Source organism: Bombus vosnesenskii, unplaced genomic scaffold (genome assembly GCF_011952255.1).
Source record: "Bombus vosnesenskii isolate JDL3184/JDL3185 unplaced genomic scaffold, Bvos_JDL3184-5_v1.1 scf7180000015073, whole genome shotgun sequence".
NCBI lineage: Eukaryota > Metazoa > Arthropoda > Insecta > Hymenoptera > Apidae > Bombus > Bombus vosnesenskii.
Genome location: NW_022883808.1, coordinates 23684 through 34404, shown reverse-complemented (window position 1 = coordinate 34404; position 10721 = coordinate 23684). Strand labels below are relative to the sequence as shown.

Sequence of the window (10721 nt, the reverse complement as noted above, 5' to 3'; positions counted from 1 at the left end):
AAATTACTAATATAGACATTTTTTAGTAATTTGTATAATCGTGAAACGAATTGGACTTTCTAAAGGCAAATATTAAAGGAAACATGGAATTTATGCCAAATCTATCACAAATATTATTTATACTACTTATTTGCGCAGTTTGAAGCGAATCAAATTGATGAAGGTTTCTTTGTTACATGTTAATTTACATTTTAAAAGACATAACAGGCACGCTAATTAGTTTGCTCAAGATACTTTCGAGATACCAAGTTAGACGCGTTTCCATGAAATCATATCAATTTTACGATGATATTTTTCTATCAAGCATGCAATTATAGCCGTATCGTTGATTGGTGCATACAATTATCCATGTACATTCGTCTTTCCGAGTACCGCGCTTCAATATTGCTAATTTCAAATTCGTACATTAATGTTCGTAAATGCTTGAAAATGCTATATAACTATATCAGCTTCTATTAAAAGCATTTTATAGTAAAATCTCTATAAATTTGTAATATTTTTTAGACAATTTGAATTCATTATATTATACATCATACATTCTAGTCATTTCTAATTAAGTTACTTTTGCGATGTTTAATTATATTTTATGTATATTCTTATAACTCTCTATGTTACGGCACGTACGATGGTCCGTGCGCCGTCTGAAGCTTTATACTATATACTGATCTACTACATACTATATACTATAAACTGAATCCTTTGACGTAATCTTAATAGCTTGAAGGAATCTCTAACCCTGTAAGTGTTTTCGGTTTATGGATGGTCCTTAGAACAATACTTAGGTTTATTGCGCACTCTTACAAATAACGGAGAAAGCGGGTAGTTATTTTTCCAATAAACAATGTCACCCACGAGCCACGTTGGTAGGAGGCTTCCTCCTCCTATCTTCGTTCATTAACGTTGGCTATAATCAATGGGCACCCTCACTTTCCTAACGAAAAGTGTGAACAACGAATCCGCGTTCTTCGTTCAGAAAGCACACCCACACTGAGATTTCCTCTCGTGGCGGCACACGAGAACGCGAATCTCACCACTCGAAACCAACTAGTGTCGGACGACGGCAACGCAGTGGTTAGCGCCATAGAGTACAAACGTTCGGATCCCGGGTTCAAATCCCGGCGCCTCGTACTTTTCCAAAGTCCGATGTTTCTTCCACGACATCTAAATAAGAAGGAAATACAGCAGTACTACACCCCGGCAAGCGACATCTACAGCTAGCAGCCTACAATTATCACGGATATATGAAGGAAGACGGAGAAAAAGAAGAAAAAAAGTGTGTTTCTTCCAGAGCCTGCTAGTGGACTCATCAGTAAGGCTTACCTAGCAGGCTCATGCCTTAGACACAATGGAAGGAGGGGGAAACAAAGCTATGTACATGGCAGAGACATTGAAGACGGATTCCTCCCTCCCACGGCCGGACACTGTATCCAAGGCCGGTCGGATCTCCTCCCCTCTCTTGCGACGTATCCCAGTGGAGCGGCCCCACTCTTAATCTAGTTTGGTGGGAAAGGTTCGCGTACACACCGTGTGTAAGAACTATTAAAAACCACATAGTGTATCGCGACTACCTTTCTACTACTTAACCCAAGTCCTATATTATCAGACTTAGGTCCGAGGCGGCTCCTGTCACGTAAAGTTGGTACTTGGGTGGTAGTAAGAAGGCTGAGTCGTAACCGAACTACTTATTTTCCTTTATAAAACTTTATTATAAACACTTACAAAATAACATCGAACCGGAGAATAGGGGTTGTATGAGTACAGCAACTAGAAGAGGAACAAGAACTGCTCGAGCTGGGTGAAGTCTCGGTTTATATACGTTTTGGTTTTAGGATGTTGAGGGGCTAGGTGTAGGTTATGATGTAGAAAAGTGTCCGAAGGTCGGGGGTCCATATCCTATCTCTGATGTGGACGGAGGTGCGTCACAGCCTTGGTGTATGCTATGATGATAAGGTGGTGATGTGTCCAAAAGTGTCCGAAGGTCGGGTGTCGATGTATTATCACTGATGTAGGTTGAGATGTGATTGATGTCACATACCCCCCTCTTTAGATTGATTTTGGTCCTCCAAAATCTTGGTGTTTCCTCAGTATGGAGCGATGGAATTGGACTCTGACTGGTTCGACTTGTACTTGTTCTTCTTCGTCATGGTATATGCTTTTGCTATTTCAACCTGTGAAGGTTGTTGGCTGGTTAAATTTCGACTACGATTAATAGGGATAGTTTGCTAAGTTTGACGAAATGCCGCAGTATCACGTGTTGAATCTTTTGTAGACTTTCTAACAGCCTGTGATATAGAATGAGTTAGTGGTCTTTGAGTAATGGTTTTATACTATCTTGTTGTTTCTTTATAGTTTGATTGTTATCCAGTTGTTCCTTTGATACTTGCATTTCTTTGTTTTGTTTAGCAACTTCTAAAGCCTTTTCAGCATCTACAACTGGTTCTTTTTCCATGCATGTAATTTCTTCTTCAACCAGTACAACTGTGCTTTCCTCTATAGTTCGTGTTTTTGTGTCATTTAGTAAACTTTTCAATTCAATTTCCACAGTATTTGGAGCTTTAGATACCGACTGACTGTCATCTTCTGCATTTTCAATGCCCCAATCATCAAAGATATCCTGAATGACACTTCTTTTGTTAGTTATGCGCACTTTATCTGCTTCACTTATAGATTTATTCCTTCCTTCTGTATTAGCAACATGTATAAGTACGACAATTTTATTATGAATAATTTTCTTTTCTACATTAATTTTATGTGAACTATCAAAAGATCAATCTTGCCATTTCCATTTGTTGTTTCTTGTTATTCGTTTCTTTAATATCAATGTCATCTGCAGTTTCTAGATCACTAATTACTCCTGAGGTAATAGGAGTTATAGAATCGTTTCTTGTCTTTGTATGATTTAATATGTCATAATTGTATTTCTGGCTACAATTTTCAGAAACTTCTTGAGCCACAATTTCTGTTGAAATTACTTCTATAATTGTTCCATCACTTTCTCGTGCTTAACCTATCGAATTAAATTCTTCATTTACAATTTCAGCGTTCTTCATTCCTTTTTGTTCTGCAGAAACATTTTTTTTTCTTCATTGGAATTTACAACAGCATCCTTTTCATGTACAGTTAAAACAATATTTTTTCCGTACTTTCATTCATATCATTAATATATAGCAGTTTCTACAGTCAGTACCATTACTTCTGAACTACTATCAACTAGTTTAGACAAATCTGTGTCTGTATCCGTGAGATGCAATGTTTGGGCTTTATCATCAAAAGTTTCACCAAGTGTTTTAATTAATGCTTGACACTGAGCATTAGTAACACTAACTGTATCTATATTTAACACTGTACAAACGTTGTGTTTCTCAATGTTTTGTTCACCCTCATTTGTATTAAATATTTCAACATCGTTCGTACTTTCTTTATCTAAAGATGTGTCACCTGCATATCTTGAATGATCTCCAATCTCAGTTGTATTCTCTGCTTGCTCTTCTTGAAATTTCTCATCTTTTTTTTTATATTGATCATCAATTTGTGGGTCCTTATTTATTATTTCTTGTTCTACTTCATTAATCGCAGCGTTCTTTATGCTCTCTGTCTCACTACTTTCCTTACTTTAAAAATTTTTTTTGTTTTTATTTAAATCTGTTACATCACATTTATTTACTACTAAACCATCTTGAATTGTATTATCTGTACATTCCTGTGACTTATTTTTTTTTTTGATTTTCTGGAATATCATGCACATTCTTTATAATATCAGTCGTTGATTCTGATATTAATGAAGAAGGTACATCTACTTTTATCGATGATTCTACTTTATTAATGTCACTGTGCACTTCATCTAGTTGTTCCATAGTAAAACATCAAGATTGTTACAATTACTTAAGAAGTCATGGATTGTTATTTAAATATTTACTGCACTTTTCCATCAATGTAACCCTTTATGGCAGTTTGACATTCTACAGAACACCAATGCTGTATCAGTTTATATTTTTCTTCATCATGAAGTTTTATTATATCACCTAATTCTTCCTGATGTTTTTTTTTTCCTTTTTCAATTTTCAAATAAGAGTGTGTTTTCTATGTGAATCTTTTAATTCTTGGTTCGCCCCGAGTAAGCGATTATTAACATCTTTGGAAAGTTTTTGGACGTTTTCCAGTTCTTTTCTAAGAAAATTATTTTGTTCGTTCATATCTTTTACTTTACCTTCAATTTCTACCCTACGCAATATTTCAAATTTATTTTCATTGACAAGGATCATTTTTCTTATTTTTCAAAATCCAGTTTCAATTTATTAGTTTCTTCTTCATATTTATATCCAAAATCACCCACTTTTTCATATTCACCCTTTAGTTCGTCTAGTTCACATTGAAGAGCAGATTATTTGTCCTTGTGGTTCAAGAACTACATTTTATCTCTTTTGCATTTTTAGCTCCAGCTTCACGTTCCTCCATTGAATTACTAACACATGAATTAAGTTTGGCCTTTTTTTTTTGTTCCAGCAAGTCAACTTCATATTTGTGACTTATGTTATTTCTTCTAATTTTATTGTTAGTTCTTCAATTTGTATTCCAAAAGATTGAACTCTTTTTACGTGCGTGTGTTTTTTTTTGTAACTCGTCGAGTTGCAATTCTAATTTTTGCACTTCCTCCTTCATGTCCTCTATGTGCTTCTCGAACTCTTGTGTCGTCCTGTCTTTGTCGGAACATTCTACTTGAAGATCAGCGAGTTGATGCTCGGGATCGTAATTCAATTTTTGGTCGTTAGCAGTAATAAGCTCACGTAACTTCACTTTTGAACTTGATCTTGTTTGGTCTTGATTGTGTTTTCGTGGTGCTTGTGGTGTTCTAAAAGTAATCGTCACGTTGCTTGCATTTTTAGTGCACATTGATACACTGCACTCTGCACAGGCAATGCTTTTGTTGTCATGAAATCTCTTTAACTTTTCAGTAACAAAACCTTTTATTTTATTATTTAATTTTGGATCATGCCCCTGGTGGAGATACATTATGTGTTCTCTTTACCTTTATTATGCACACGTTTTCCTTTTGCTCTCAATTTTTCGATCATCTTGTGCTGTTCTATATATTGTGTTCTTATGTTCTTCGCATATAAATCCTGTTGATTGATTTTATCTTTCAGTTGAGGTACATGTTTAATTCTTTACTTGTGATTATGATGAACAACCTCAGCGTATTTCCTTTCTCTCTCTCTCTTTTTTTTTATGGATTTCTTGATAATCTTTTAGAAGTTGCTCGTTATATTTGGAAAGCTTTCTCACTTCGTCTTCAGCTGTTTCCTAACGGGATTTTTCTTCTTCAAGATTTTCTGTAATCATTTTTTCTAAACTTTTCCATTTATTCTGTTCTTCTTCGAGTAATTCATTACGTTTCGGTATCTGGCTATCTTTTCCTTTAAAACATTTAATTTTATCAGAGAGTTCTCCTATTTTCAAACTTGCTTCATTTAAGGTAACTTTATGAATTTCCGATTGATGCTTTAACATTTAATGTAAGTCTTCTATTGCTGTTTCACGTTCTTTCAACTGTTCATTAAATTCGTTGTTTAGCATATCCACTCGAGAAATTTCGAGTTCTTGAGCATCGTTTCTTCTTTTAGAAATTTGGCTTATTTTCTCTCGCCTGCTGCTACATGTTGCTGTCATTTTATCAACTTCTTTCTTCTTTTTTTCTTTTTTTTTTTTTTTTTTTTTGTTGAACTTAAAATCTTGATTTAAGGTTTGTGTTTCACTATATGATTTATTATCATTAACTAGTTCAACATTATTTTCAGTAGATTTTTTTTCGCGTGATTTTTATACTTATTTAAATAGTTTAACATGAGCAAATGCATCGTACGTCAGATATACCATTTTTAATAAATTGTCGCCTTTACAACTCGAGTTACCTCTGAACGAGTCGCATGATTGATCAATAAGCCATGAGTAATTATGCAAATTCAGTTTTTTCCATTTATTTATTTGAATATTATAACAAAGACTTTACATTGAATATTTTATTAAAATTGTAAGTTTTTCATAAACGCTTCAAAAGCCACAGTCTATTGATCAACTCCTCTATCCTTTCTCTTTCTCCTCACTAAAATAGATAAATTCCTAATGTAGTTTGTGGATAATATTTTTTTTTTTCTAAAGCAAATCACATTTATCATCTGATATATTTTTTGAAATAATTTCTGTCTGTACATTTTCTTCTTTTCCCTTACTCCTCTTTCTCTTTCTAATGAATTCTTTTTATTCCGTAAAATAGTTTTTGTATATTCAATCTTGTTAAGTGCAATCCTTATTTCTGATAACTTACTTTTATTAGATAATTCTTGTGGATCTTCTACTACATCTTCCATATCATTTTGAGTGCGGCTTCTACCTTCAGTAAATTTAATATCTTGAACCATATCATTAATTTCAATAGCTCTTTCGGTATCAAGTAAATCGCACTTATTATTCAATATACCTTTTGAATTGACTTCTGTCTCTGTAGTTTCTTCTTTTGTATCTTCTTCGAGTTTTCTTTGTTCTTCTAATCCACCCTTCTCATTTTGTAGGATCTTCCTTGTATCTTCATCTTTTTTAACTTCGACTTTATCCGATCTCCTAGGTCTGCCCCTATGTTTCGCTTCATCAGTTGCTATTACACCCGTTACTGCATTATCATTTTCTACAGATTTATACCTATCGCTGTCACTAGCTGTGTTCGTTAGAAGAACTTCCCTTCGTTGACGAGTATCAGTTGTTTCGTTTTCACTATCTGAAATTGCTTTTTGTTTAACACCTCTTTTTTCTTCTTTGGCAAATTTATTTTCTACATTTTCCGATGCCTTTTGTTTATTAATTATTTCACACTTGTCTTCGATTAATTTCGTCTTTAAAGCGCTTCGCAAAATTTTATTTGTGTTTGATTGTCTGGTTTGATTATAAACAATTTCTTCAAATTTTGGCGAAGTAGCAGGCTTTGCAGCAACATTATAACGACTGCTCCGTTTACTACTATCTAACATAGATGGAGATGGATTCTTGTCATCTTTATTCTCTAAAGACTTCTCTTGTGTATTAGCATCTAAATTTCTCGACATAAGATCTGCTGAAGTTTTTGATTCTGTAGTGTCACACGCATTTTTCGCTGTCATCATTTGGTCTTCTTCTATAAGCAAATGTTCATTATTGTAAGCATTATCTCTTGCTTTTTGTATGGATTCTAATGATATATTTTGTTCAACGTTGTCTATTGATTTTGTATCATTTTCAGCAGTTGATTTACTAACTGCTTCTAATTCCTTCGTTTCAATTTGGTTTTCTTTATTTGTATCGCCGTCCAAAATATTTCTCATTGAAATATTATCCTTCTTGTTATGATCTTTTTCTGTTTCTCCTAAACTTTTACTTTTTTTGTCAAACCATTCTTGTAAATTTTGAGTATCTTGTGACGAAGATGGTGACAAATCATTATACAATACTGCAATATCTTCTTTCCTTCGTTTCACAGACTCTTTCTGGTATTCTGTTGAGCTATTGACATCAAACATTAAGTCTGTTTTAATGAAAATATAATCCTGTGAAGCGGTGTCAATTGATACTTTCTTTTCATAAGAATTTTCTACATTAGACTGCAATTCTTTTAAAAATTCTTTCAAAACCATTTCTTCATTTCCTACAGTAACGTCTGTTTTCTCCAAGCTTTTGTTCAAATTATGAGAAACTAAACTACCCTGATAACTCCGACTAGTCGCTGCTTTAATAGTCTCCTTTAACAGTTTTCTTAACTTGATTTCGTTCTGCTTTTGCATAGCGTCTAGTATGGCCCGAATACTTGGATCCACAGCAGTAGCCATAGGGCTAACAGAAGATGTGTCTTCTGATTTTTTGCTTATAGTGGTTATTGTACTGTTGTTGGAGTCTGTACTAGCGAAGCTATTGCGACGAGTACGATAATATTTAAAAGAATCCAGTTCTTTACCTGAATATTCTTCTTTTCGTGACCAGTTTCAGTTTTGGTGATGACCGTAGTCCGCTTTCCGTAGAAGCCGTTTTCACGCAAAGTGAGCTGATCTGCAGAGGTCCGCTGATCCCTCAATCTTCAATGATGCACGTATGCCGAAATGCGTAATTTCGTTTTCTTGAAGTTGATGGATCCTGGCACGGATCGCCAAAATGTCACGTAAAGTTGGTACTTGGATTGCGAGAGAAAAGAAAGCTGAGTCGTAGCCCAACTATTAATTCTCTTTTATCGAACTTTATTATGACTTTGGCACTTACAGTAGAATAACGTTGAACAGAGAAAGGGGTGTTGTACAAGAACAGCAACTAGAACGAGAACTCCCCGGGCTGGATGAAGTCTCGGCTTATATACACCCTGGCTTGGGGATGTTGGGGGGTTTGGTGTGGATTCCAAGGAGTCCGAAAGTCGGGGTGGGGGCCTTATCTCTGATGGGGACTAAGATGCGTCGCGGCGTTGGCGTCCGACAGTCGGGAGTCGATGTCTTTTCTCTGAGAGGTAATTGGTGTCACACGGTCAACGGGACGAACTCTCCATCTAACAAAGGCATTAAGTAATCCTATAGCTCTCCTTAAAAGAAAGATTTGTAGCGGCACATGGCAGTAAACATTCCAACGGTTTCTGTCGCTCGCCACACGCCGATCCTATTCTCCGGGCAGGATGTTTACCAGATGTCGATGCATCTCCACAGTACGTGATCGGCTAGCCCGAGGACCGTCATAAACACTAATATCTAGTTACCTAAAATCCTTCAACAGATACACAGCCTGTGTCCCAGTTACGGGAAGACAGGAGAGACCTATTTTTCCACGAACGACGTCTCCCACTAGCAACCTTTCCTCGAGGGCGGCTAGCATCCTTTTCTAACTACCGATATGGAGATTGGCCAATTAGCAGCAACGTCAATTTCCCTTATTTTCCGAACGTAGGATATCCCCGACGAATCCGATGATCTCGTGTCCTTAGACACACCCCGTCATATTTTTCCTCTGCGGTATCACCGGGTCGGAAAGTCTCTCTCTCTCTTGCGGTCTCATCGACAAAAAAGGATTAACTCCTTACGGTCAGCGAATATTAACACAGAATCCAACTTAGATTTTTTGCGAGTGCGTACGACTACCGTCCCGTTGTCCGCGGATTCGTTATTGCACCTAGGATCATTGTCATTAGTCTCTCGAATGTCTAATAACCACGGTTACTTGTCCGGTTCTATGGTAATCGTATTTGCACTAGTCAATGTCTTCTCTATTGCATAACGACAACGTGTAACCCAAACGAAGATTCGTTTCACGCCCCTAACCCTAATTCTAATGTAAACCCGACGTATATATATATATATATATTTATATATATATATATATATATATAAATAAATAAATAATTATAAATTAATATTACCTATTATTAATAATAATTTAATTATATATCTCAAGATAATAAAATATTTATAATTTATATTAATTTTTATATATAAATATTTAATTATATATAATACATTTTTTTCAATTTAAAGTTAAAATATTTATATTTATATTTTAATTTTTTTATAAAATTAAATATATGTATAAAGATTTTAAAATTAATATATTTAAAATTAATAATTATATATTAATATATACTTATATACAAGATAATTCAATTTTTATCAATTTTATTAAAAAATTTTATTTTATTACGTTAAATATTTATAAATTATTTTAATTTAATTATCTAATTAAATTATTATTAATTAATTATAATAGCAATATTTATAATAGTATTGTTAATTTTTTATTTTTATATTTTAAAATATATATATAATGTACGTATCCATTATGTATTTCCAATGTACGTACAGCAGATACTCACAGGAAAAACCAACGAGACTAATAATAAAATCAATGAATTAGAAAAAAAGAGCTATAGACAACTATCTTATAATATACCGTGGCATAATCTGCAATTTATTATAAAATAATTGATCCGAGCAGTATCAATTATAAAAGAAGATGGCTGAATATGATAGACACTGTCGAATACTAATCAAATATAATCATTTAGTTAATCTTTAAGATTTAAGTTAAGATACATCTTTGAGGAATCAATAAGGGTTTCGCTAATAGCCTAATAGATCTCTTGATAGATCAAACGAAGAAATACCTAACCGCGATTACAGCCAATTGGTACATATTATTCGATACATAATTAATATTTGTATCACGTACAGCGATGCAAGTGGTATTGAAGAAAATAGCCATTTTATGTTACAACTATAACGAGTAAATTTACTCGTTTAACTTGAGAGGAATTAAAAGGGTACCTGACTTTTAAATAAGCATTAAATAAGAAATTTAAATATCGCAGACGGTGATGTAGGTGTTATTCAAGAAAAGAGAACATTTTATTTTGTAATTAGCACGAGTAAATGAACGAATATCGATAATATAATATAAGGATTAATATGAATTTTATCTGGTTGATTATTTAAATACCATAACATATTTCACAGTAACGTCATCGACTGCCGTTAGGCTCTTTTCCCTTTTTGTTCAAACTAATTGATAGTCGAAAACTAGTATCAAGGAGGTGTGAATTTAGTCTTAGTTTGTAGAAACTATTAAAATGATAAAAATGGATACCGTATTAAATCGTCGAAGGCGCCAATTTACGATAAAAATTAAGAAATTGTTCAATTTGATTTTGTTACAATGGAAAACCCCCCCTTTGC

General features: G+C 34.0%; 1 pseudogene; it reads right to left on the bottom strand.

Moving 5' to 3' along the window:
- Positions 1-6884: 6884 nt before the first annotated feature.
- LOC117240919 lies at positions 6885-7850 on the bottom strand (annotated as a pseudogene).
- Between the last annotated feature and the right edge of the window lie 2871 nt (positions 7851-10721).